Source organism: Elaeis guineensis, chromosome 3 (assembly GCF_000442705.2).
Source record: "Elaeis guineensis isolate ETL-2024a chromosome 3, EG11, whole genome shotgun sequence".
Classification (NCBI taxonomy): domain Eukaryota; kingdom Viridiplantae; phylum Streptophyta; class Magnoliopsida; order Arecales; family Arecaceae; genus Elaeis; species Elaeis guineensis.
This window is the reverse complement of record NC_025995.2, coordinates 86,827,276-86,837,691: the sequence shown is the minus strand read 5'-3', so window position 1 is coordinate 86,837,691 and position 10,416 is coordinate 86,827,276. Positions and strand designations below refer to the sequence as shown.

The 10,416-nt window shown below is 36.0% G+C and overlaps 1 long non-coding RNA gene across 1 annotated transcript in view; it reads right to left on the bottom strand.

Annotated features, from left to right (window-relative positions):
- LOC105041805 (uncharacterized) overlaps window positions 1–6,486 on the bottom strand; it is a 28,221-nt gene extending 21,735 nt beyond the window's left edge. The window contains exon 1 of the long non-coding RNA XR_831424.3: window positions 6,405–6,486. This is a non-coding gene — a long non-coding RNA (uncharacterized lncRNA). The remainder of the gene's footprint in view (window positions 1–6,404) is intronic.
- Window positions 6,487–10,416: the final 3,930 nt, after the last annotated feature.

Genomic DNA, 10,416 nt, shown 5'->3' with positions numbered 1-10,416 from the left:
TCACTAGATATCAGATTCTTCAAGCACAAATCCAACATGCTTAATTCAATCAATAGTTCACAGACATCTTTAGGCAAAAAGCTTCTTGCTACAATGGGTTATAAACATTGCATGAATACATGACAATCATGACTTTTCATGCCATGGATCTTATACTTTTCATATTCACACGTCTACTCAACTTCGACACAAATCAATTGAGACTTTTTAGGCCTGACAACATTTTGCACACTGCAGTCTGCTCTGGCACAGATAAAGTCTATCGTGCTGGAGGCATATATACCTTGTCTCCTCTAACAATGGGATGTGGTTCGGGCCTAATAGCCATGGCAACAAGATCATAATGACTGCTCAAGATATCTTTTGATTTTTCATTTGTATTCATTATTATCCCAACAACATGATCATAAATATTTTTCTCAATATGTATCACATCTAAATTATGATGAATTACCAAGACACTCCAATATGGTAATTCAAAAAGAATACTCTTCTTTCTTTAGTTGTATAATGTGTTTGAATGGTTATATTTTGCCCTAGCTGCCCTACCAGTTGAACGTTGATGCAAACTAGCTAATTAATCTACTATATCAATGCCAGACAATGGAATTGGCCGATCTCTAATTTCAACTATCCCATAAAAAGAAAATTTTGCCTTGGGCCATTTATGGTTGCATGACAAAAAGTGCCTATGTCCCATGTAGCAAATCTTTCTTGCACCCTTCAGGTGCTGACTAGTACTCTCCTTATGACATACTGGACAAGCCATATAATCTTTAGTGGACCATCCTGATAAATCACCATAGGCTAGAAAGTCATTTATCGTCTTTAATATAGATGCTTGCAAGGTAAAAATAGCCTTTATATGTGAATCATAAGTTTGAACCTCTTCAATCCACAAATCATTCAAGTCTTTAATCAATGGCTTCAAAAACTCATCAATCCCCATACCTAGGCCATATGGACCTAAAATAAGCAACAATAATAGCAAATAAGGCTATTTCATATATAGCCATGGAGGTAAATTATATGGCACCAAGACCACTGGCCATATACTATGTTGAGAACTCATCAAACCAAAAGATTGAAAACTATCAGTTGCCAAACCCAACCAAATATTACATGGTCACTAGCAAATTCTGGATATTGATTATCAAGTAATTTTCAAGCAGGCGTATCTGCAGGATGCCTCATTACTCCTTCATCGACCCTTTTCTCATGATGCCATCTCATGAGTTCTGCAACTTGCGAAGACATAAAAAGCCTCTGCAACCTCGGCTTGATAGAAAAATATCTAAGTGCCTTATGTGAAATATTTTTCCTCCCACGTGATTGATTCGATACTTTCCATCTACACAACCCACAGATTGGACATGACTGTGCATTAGCAAGATTATCTGAATATAGTATTTAGTTGTTCTTACATAGATCATATTTTTTCAATATTAACCCCAAATCTGCCACATACTTTTGACGACTGTAAAAAAAAATTAGAATTGTTGCCTTCTCATCTGGAATTATATCTCTCAATCAGAGATTCAGGTCCCAGCGGGATACCGAGGGACATCCCATGAGACATCAGGATGGGGTACCATCCCATGTGTTGGGACAGACCATCCTACTAGCATCCCAACATCCTAATTAGGATGCCTTGGGATATCCTCCATCCTAAGTGTCGGATCGAGGTAAGATGGTGATGCATCCCATTGCATGAAAAAATTAGGACAGTCTTGTCCCACGGGATTTAAAATCTTGTCCTCAATAACTGAAGAAGAGCATCAAATGAAGTATTACACCATCAATAAAATATTTTCAAATGTAGGAGCTTTACAATAACAGATAATTTTGACATTCGACAATCAAAGTGCAAGTTTTGTCTAGCATCCCTCAACAACTTTGTGTTGGAAATAGTGTCCCAAAGCCAATCGTCAGCCTGTTGACGGTTGTGCTCCTTTTGTATTAGTACATGAATTATAAATAAATAAAAGTTATTTTGGTATTTTTTCATCATAAATGTTTCATCTTCTAATGAACTCCTGTGTTGTGGTGAAGTCCTTAGGACTATTTAGACTCGACAAAGGAGGATTTGTCGCTTAGTCCTTAAACATGTTCGCAACCAAATGATACGTTGTTACCAAAGACGATAACGTTTATCGAGCATAGATCGTTGTGTGCCATATGGGTTGGTTGTCCTCATAACCAAAGAGTGTGGAGACACTCCTATGGCATACAGGTGAGATGTAATGGTACATCTGCACTGAACGTGACCAACTCCGGAGCTATTTCTGCTGTTAAGATTTGCTCCGATGGGATATGGGTATAAATGTCCCTCCGACCTGAGACCGCCACAGTGACTTGCAAGCAACTCACTGCACTTAGGCACTGGACTACCTGAATTTTTAATTCAGTGACGGAAGGCTGCTGGGTGTAGTCAAGTACTTGACTTGTCGGTGCATGTGTCAAGATGGGATTGACCACTCCAGTTTAGGAGCTGTGTACAGTCGTGTTTCAATTTAGTAAAACCTTGACCAGAGTAGTCCTAGTGAGGAGTCACAGGACTAATTGAGTTGAGCACGATTCGGATGATCTCATCAGGGTTGACAGTTTAACCCTGAGTCGTCCTAAACACAGGGGTCAAAAGGGATGAATTATACGGTAACCATATTCACATAGGTTCTGAATGTTGCGATTGTGATTATTCGACCTATCCGATCGTCGGGTACCATTACTAGATGATCACTTCGATTAGTACAGAAATTGGTTCCTGTGCTACCGGCCTAGGTTCGAACCTGCAGGGTCACACACATTAGAGGTTCTTTTCTGATATGATGGCTGATTATGAGTCTTATTTGTCTGAAACTCTATGATTGAGAATTAGGATTCTCTGATCATGAGTTTCACACATTTTGGGTACTGGGGTCAAAATTTTGAATTTCAAATTTTGAATTTGAAATTTGAATTCTTTGATCAGGGTTTCATATCGATGGTCTCTGATGTCTGATTGTCCATCAGATTTGGACTCAATATTTATGAGAGGTTTAATTAATGATTTGATTGCTAATTAACTCAATTTGATTGAGTAATTATTTTTGGATCAAGTCCAATTGAATTGGATTCAGTTTGGATTGACCCGATTAGGTTAAATGTTGACCTAATCGCTAAGGTGGTTTAGTCCCTGATTTGATCAGGGGTTAGGCTTAGTTAATTTCTGATTTAATTAAGATTTTATTGAGCCTAATTAAGCCTAATTATGTTGGGTTTAATCTATTCTAATTGTGCTTAACCTATTTAGATTAGGTTGGCTCAATTTGAATCAAACCATCTTGTTTTAAATTCCCTGCGACACCCAACTTCCTTGCACCCATTTGAATTCATGAGAAGAAACTTCTCGTGAAATTTTTCTCACAAAAACCCTTCCCCACGCCCTCATTTGTGCTCCATATGGATGGATAAAATAATTAGTTAGCCATTCAAATTTAAAGCATGTTTGAATTTGAATGGATAACTTATCACTTGCCCCTTCATCCTTATCCATTTTGTGCGCCACATTACTTACACGAGAAAAGGTTTCTCGTGAAATATTTTCCACGCACAAAGAGCCATGCCCCTTCTCTTCTCACGCCCAAAAGGATAGGGATAAGTTGGTTTTTGTTTGAATTCAAATTTGATTTGAATTCAAATGTGTAACCACTTGTCTTTATCCTCTCAAGCGGATAAGACACGTTCGACGTTGTTTTAAAAATGGCAGAAAGGTGGGGCGTGCGCAAAAAAAAAAAGAGAAAGAAAGTGGGGCGTGAGGAAGGCTTGTGTGCGAGGTGAAGGTCCAAAACCTTCCGAGAGAAAAAGAAAGAAAAGAGAGAAAATTGGGCGCAGGGTTTTTGGTGTGTACCCTAGGGTTTCTACCTAGGGTTCGGGAAGTGAGATTGGTGTGCCACGAGTGTCGTGAGTTCACCAAATTTCAGAGAGAGATCCATCAGTCTCTCAAGCAACTGTGCAGATGATCCAGAGTATCCGAGAAGTCGGCACACATCGATCGAAGGAGTTCGATCAACATCTGCCATCAAAAGGGTGAAATCACGAACTAGCATTCGTGAGGAGCTAATCAGACGGGAACTTCGTGTGGATGATCCGCAGAGGCCAGATATTTGTGTGGCTGCGACGTGATGATCAGAGCCCCCCGACGGTGATCAGATTGCGGTGATCGACTACCCGTAAAAGGTGATGTGTTCTGAACACAGTACTGTAAAAGGTTTACTGATTCAAATTTGAATTTCAAATTTCAATGCATGCTGTTGTATCATATTTAGATCCTAGTGTAGGGTTAATTAGTATTAATTAATGAGATTAATTAATAATTTCACAGTAAAATAGTAATTTTGAAAAAATTTTAAAATTACCATTTTGCCCCTGCACAAAATTTTCGCTACACTTTGCAAATGGGGATTGCATACCACCATCATAGTTCACATCAGCATCTTCATTTAACTCAACAACTGGATCACTTTCTAGCATTTCCAACCACACTTATATATCATTTACTAATCTAACCATGTCATCAGGATCAGATATTTCAGTTGAATTAATACTTTCTTTATTACTATCACTTTTAGGGATTTCATTATGTTTGTACCATATCATGTAATCCCACCGCATCCCATCCCTCAATGATGGAAATTAATTTGTTTTCTATCCAAATAACTCATATTACTACATCAGATATATGGGCACAATATTCTCCCAGCATCCACAGAGTGCATATATGCAAAGTCCAGAAAAGACTCCATTCCTATCTCATACTCTACTCTTGATCTATCAATTAGATGCATCCATATTTTATTAAGAGCCATTTACCTAAATATTTAGAATGATAAATTAGTTCAAAAAAGATAATTAAAGAAAATTAAACTATCCATATAAATTTGATCCATTACCAATATAAAATTTTTGCATAGAAAAGTGAAGTGGATAGCTTAACAATATTCACTATGCTGTTATTATTAGATACCATTTACCAAAAAATGGAGCAGAAAGAAAGATTCAAACACATTCTTCCAAAAGTGGCACAAGCAATGTGAACACAAAATGAGGTAGTATACAAATATTTTTATTCATAGAATATAATTTAGATAGTAGTATGTTATAATTTAGACAGTAGTATGTTATTCAACATAAGAATGCATGTCAAAATTTAATTAATTAGAAGATCTTTTCATGTAACAAAACTAATAGTAATCAAAGTGTAAATGCAATAATAAGAATGTAGAAGCTAGTATCAACAAAATTTCACTAAAGAATATACATCTATAAGAAGTTAGCACTATTTCCTTGCATGCATGGATCTGCTTAAATGTATATGGTTAACATATTAATTACAATCTAAAGAATCACTAGTTTGTTTCAGTTGACCAATAGACTATAATACTCTAGATTTAGTTTAAAATTCAAAGACATTCAAACATTTAATTATAATATAAGATTTTTAAAAAAAAATCCTAATTACCCATTGCATTTGCCACCACCATTGCTGTCAACTATCATAGTTAAGAGAGGACCATCGAAAGTAGTGGATCACCAAATACAGAATCAAAGAAGGGATGGAAAGGGAATGAAGGAGATGGGCAATTATGGTTTTCTTTTTCTAAATTTTTTTTTATTATAATTAAATGTCTAAAATGTCTTTGAATATTTAACAGCACCTGATTAAATCAAGGTTACTTTTATCCTTTGGCCAAGTGGAAAAATAGGCTGGGGCATAGATTTTTGTCTAGCACAAGTGCATTTCTAGTCCTTTGGTAAAACTGGACCAAGCCAAGGCCTAGTTCAAGAACCTAGAGTTATTTTCACAAGTATTTAAAGCAAGGGGTTAGAAAGCACTTGGACCAGCTGGTAGCGAATGACCTAGCATAGTTGGGCATGAGCCATCATGCGGTCAAAACACAACTAGGTAATGCAAAGAAAAAAATAAAAAATAAAAATAGCTAGTAATCTAAATCCTGAAGAAAAGGACTTAACTATGTAAACTTTGAAAATGAAACAAATAAAACTACTTGTGCTTTAATTTTATTATTTTAATTGTTTTCTTCTTCTAAGTGGTGGATCCATGGTACAGTGGAACTAAATTAGAAACTAAACTCCCCGAGGGATTGAGAGAGATGACTATCCTTGAGGCCGGAATGATGGCGTGCTCATGGGGTTACAGCATACTCGCGCTCATAAAGTTTTCTTCTGCTTTTAAAGTTTTGCTCGTTGTGGTCATTACGGAAGCTCACCGGAGTTACGCTCATGGAGATTGGCTCAACGACTTGCAAACCCCACCCCACTCCATGGATTTGAAGTAGAGAATTTATTTAAAACAAAAAAAAAGAAATCTTGAAAAAAAATGGAGAGGAGGGAAGAAGTCTAACCATGTGCCAATGAGATCATGGATCTCCATCGTCAGGTGGATCGCAACGATGGCACACCGATGATGGCCATCAGCATTTGAAGAGGCAAGACGATGGAGCTGAGTCTAGATCGAGTTTGTTCCATAGGGACATTAGGAGAAAAGGAGGGCGACGGTCGTCGATGAAAGGGATGTGTGGAAACATCGAGAAAAAAAGAGGGTGACAGTCATCAATGGAAGGGATGCACGGAAGAGGAAGAGATGCGCTCTGAGGATGTGAAGGAGATGACAAACTCGAAAAAATAAATCATATGCATGGAAGAGGAAGGGTACCATGAGAATAAGGTTCGATAGAGGAAGGAACACACATGGAAAATGGGATATTTTGGATTAGTAACCGATCATTGGATTAAATAGAATTTTTTAGTGATTTAATGATTTAAAAATAAAAATTAAAATTTTTACAGCGCTTTACCTGATCACTGAAAAAATAAGATATTTTTGTAAAAGAAGGAGACTTTTCTAGCAATTTGACTTGACTGCCAGTAAAAAGAAGAGCTTTTCCAGTGGTGTGATGTGATGCTAGTAAGAATAAGACTTTTTCAATGGTTTGATCTGATCACTCATAGAAATAAGAGCTTTCCTAGCGGTTTGACATGACTATTAATAAAAATATGATTTTTTTTCTAATAATTTGATTTGACCATTGGAAAAGATAAGATTTTTTTTAGCATTTATACTGACCATCGAAAAAAGAAGAATTTGTTCAATGGATTCAAAAAAATGCTGTCTAAAGTCTATTTTATCAACGATTTTCTATATCCACTGATAAAAGAGTACTGCTAAATCTCCTTTTTCTTATAGTGAGAGAGCACACCGTGGGAGAGAAAGTGTATGTGCACCATCACAAAAAGAGAAAGAGACTCTGAAAAGAAGAAGACCCAATTTTTTGAGTGCAGAGAGAGGAAAAAAATAATTTTATGGTATTTTTATCCTACTGTGGCATTTCAGGTGTGCCATAATTTATTAAATGATGCCATTTTCATATATTTATTTTGACGAATAAAAGATCACCATAATAAGTGAGAACTTTATTTTGGCAATTGGTATAACACACCACTATAGACTCTTTTATTGTGGTGATTGTACATGCGCCACAGGAAACCTACCATAATAGCCCAATTCTGCCGTGCATGTACAATAGCCATCAATTATGTTAAATTATGTTCTCCTTACTCGGCAATTATTAAGTACCAAGTTATCATAATTTAGACAATATCAATTAAACAACATGTAATACACATACCGATAGATATAAAATATACATTAATCATACAGATTTAATTTTTTCACAAACATGTAGGTGATTGTGTTGAAAAACCTTTACTTCCACCGGTAATTAACTCAAATACAGTAATCAATGAACTTTTCGATCTAGAAACTCTCAAAAATAAGATATTTCACTGACATCTTGTGCATCTAGACGTCAGAACCCTCTACTGATCCATAGAATTTCTACAAAGAAAAATCCATGAAGAGAGAAAATTTCAGAGAGAGAAAGTAGAGAGATAAATATGTAGAGAGAGAAAGTGGATGGAGATGGTAAAGAGAGGAGAGAGAGAAGAGAGAAAGGAACTCTCTTCTTTTTCTTTCTTTTTTTTCTTTTCTTTTCTTTTCTTTTTCCTTTTTCGTTTCTTTTCTTTTCTCTTCCTCTCGTTTTCTTCTTTTTTTCTTCTTCATGGAAATAGGGTACCAAACCCTTCTTCTCTTCCCCTCTTCATCCGGCCATGCATGGCCAAAGTTGGCCCAGTGGTCGATGCCAGAATACGACATCGATTGAGATGCGACCCTAGCAGCAGCCACAGCCATTGGTGGTCAAAAAAACCAAGGAATAAATCAAGAGAATAGGAAAGACCTTGTTCATAAAGAAACTGGTGGCTCATCAGTCAAATCTGATAATATTGAGAGAATGTTACCTTAATTTGGTGACGTTCAATAGTGAGAGCTCTGGCAATCTCTCTGATGAAATCCCAAGAAAAAGGGCTCAAATAAAGGCTCGAAATCGGTGGTGATTTCTTTAAAAATTTGTGATGGGAATCCATGAAAGAGGGGATCACAATTTATAGATGTGATTAGGGTCGTATTAATCTGAGTTTTAGTGGATTTTATTCTTGATTTTTGATGCAAATCGGAAGAGAAGAAGTGGACTCCTTCTAGGAGTCCTCTTCTCCATTTCTTTCTTTCTTTTTTCTTTCTTTCTTTCTTTCTTTTTTTGATTTTCACCTACTTTGGGATCACAAGTAAAATTAAAAGAAAATCTAGGTTCTTACAACAACTTGATCTTACAATGACACCAAGCCAAAGAAGTTTTAACTCCAAATCATGTCGAGACTTCTTGATGAAATAATAATGAACCATGAGGAAGACAACTGGGGAACCCAAGGACATTCTCTATAAACAGCTTCTACAAAATCTACAGCCATGGAGGGACCATATCAAGCTTCATAGCAGTGAGTTCAAAGATGCTACTCCCTGAAAAGGTAAAGGTTTTATTTGGTTATTATACAATGACAAGATCTTAATTGTAAAAGATATGAAGAGACAAAATTGGAGGACTTTAGAATTTTGCATCCTATGTGGAGAAGAAGAGGAGACAATAGATCACCTCTTGTTGACATGTGCCTTCTCCAAAATAATTTGGCAGTGGATGTCTTGGCTCTCACCGCCAAAGTAGTTAAAGTCTTATGAATCTTTTGGAGAAAAAACATGATGAAGAAGAAAACACCAACAGTCAGTGACTATTTAATTGTGGTGAAATACTGGTGTATCTGAAAAGAAAGAAATGCATGTGTCTTCAGAAGAGAAGCCAGCTCTCTATGTCAAACTCTTAAAAACATAATCGCTCTAACACAAAGTTGGACATCCGTGGATAAAGGAAAGTGAAGGCAAGTATACAAAAAATATTGGACAATCTATCGAGAGACACAATAAACTAATGAATCCATGCATATTACGTCTCAAATTGAATATATGGTTTTCTATCCCTTGTAGAGAGAGATAAGTTTGAAAGAAAAAATTTCCAAATTAAAGGCTAAAATCCATCAAATTATTAGAATGATTTTAGGTGATCACATGATTCTAGATGATTACTGTTAAATATATATCGTAGAAGCCAATAGTTGGCTCATACATTATTCATTCTATAATATAAATTTATACTTAAACTATTGATTTAATCAATAAAAGATATTTTTTTTTATTCAAGTGTTATGTATCCTTGAATCATCCTTGAAATTGATGTTATGATATATATTCTCAACTATTAAGAATTAGAGATATGTATGATCGATTTCTAAATTGCTCTCGATCATAGGATAGTCATGGAGATGGTGATCCATTCAGTAGACCGATACATAGTTCGCTTTCTTTAGGATAGATGAGTTTCTAATCTACAGTATAGAGATACTGAATGGCAAGTACGATAGTTGTTAGAGAATAAATAATACTAAGCGTGACCATACGAGAGATCATATAGATTTCTATCCAATCATCAGTGATCATCTTGATACTGTAGTTGTGTGACTGATCTTTTGACCTGTGGTGTCACAATTACCAATAGTAAGACTGCTGTAGTTTGACTACACATAAGTATTGATTCAATTATAAGCTTTTGTAGTAGATGTTGGCTTCAATTAGTTGAGCTGTAGAAGCAAGATGTGCATCTAGATGAGATCTATCGATCTTGATAGAGAGGAGTAGTCCTATGAGATTTGAGAAGCTGAGCCCATAAGTCTATGGCCATAGCAGTGTAATTGATGAAAAAAAAATTTATTTGAAATCACTATTAGACTTGAGCTGATCGGATCTATCACATGACTGATGATGAGGTTTGACAATTTATCCATAACCTACCATCTTGTCGAAACTCATGATAGAGGGACTGTATCACACATTAACTACACCTAGAGGTTCTATTTCGATTCTGCTGGGTTGTCACCATATATTGTTAGATATCCTGGTGGATTGTGAGAGCT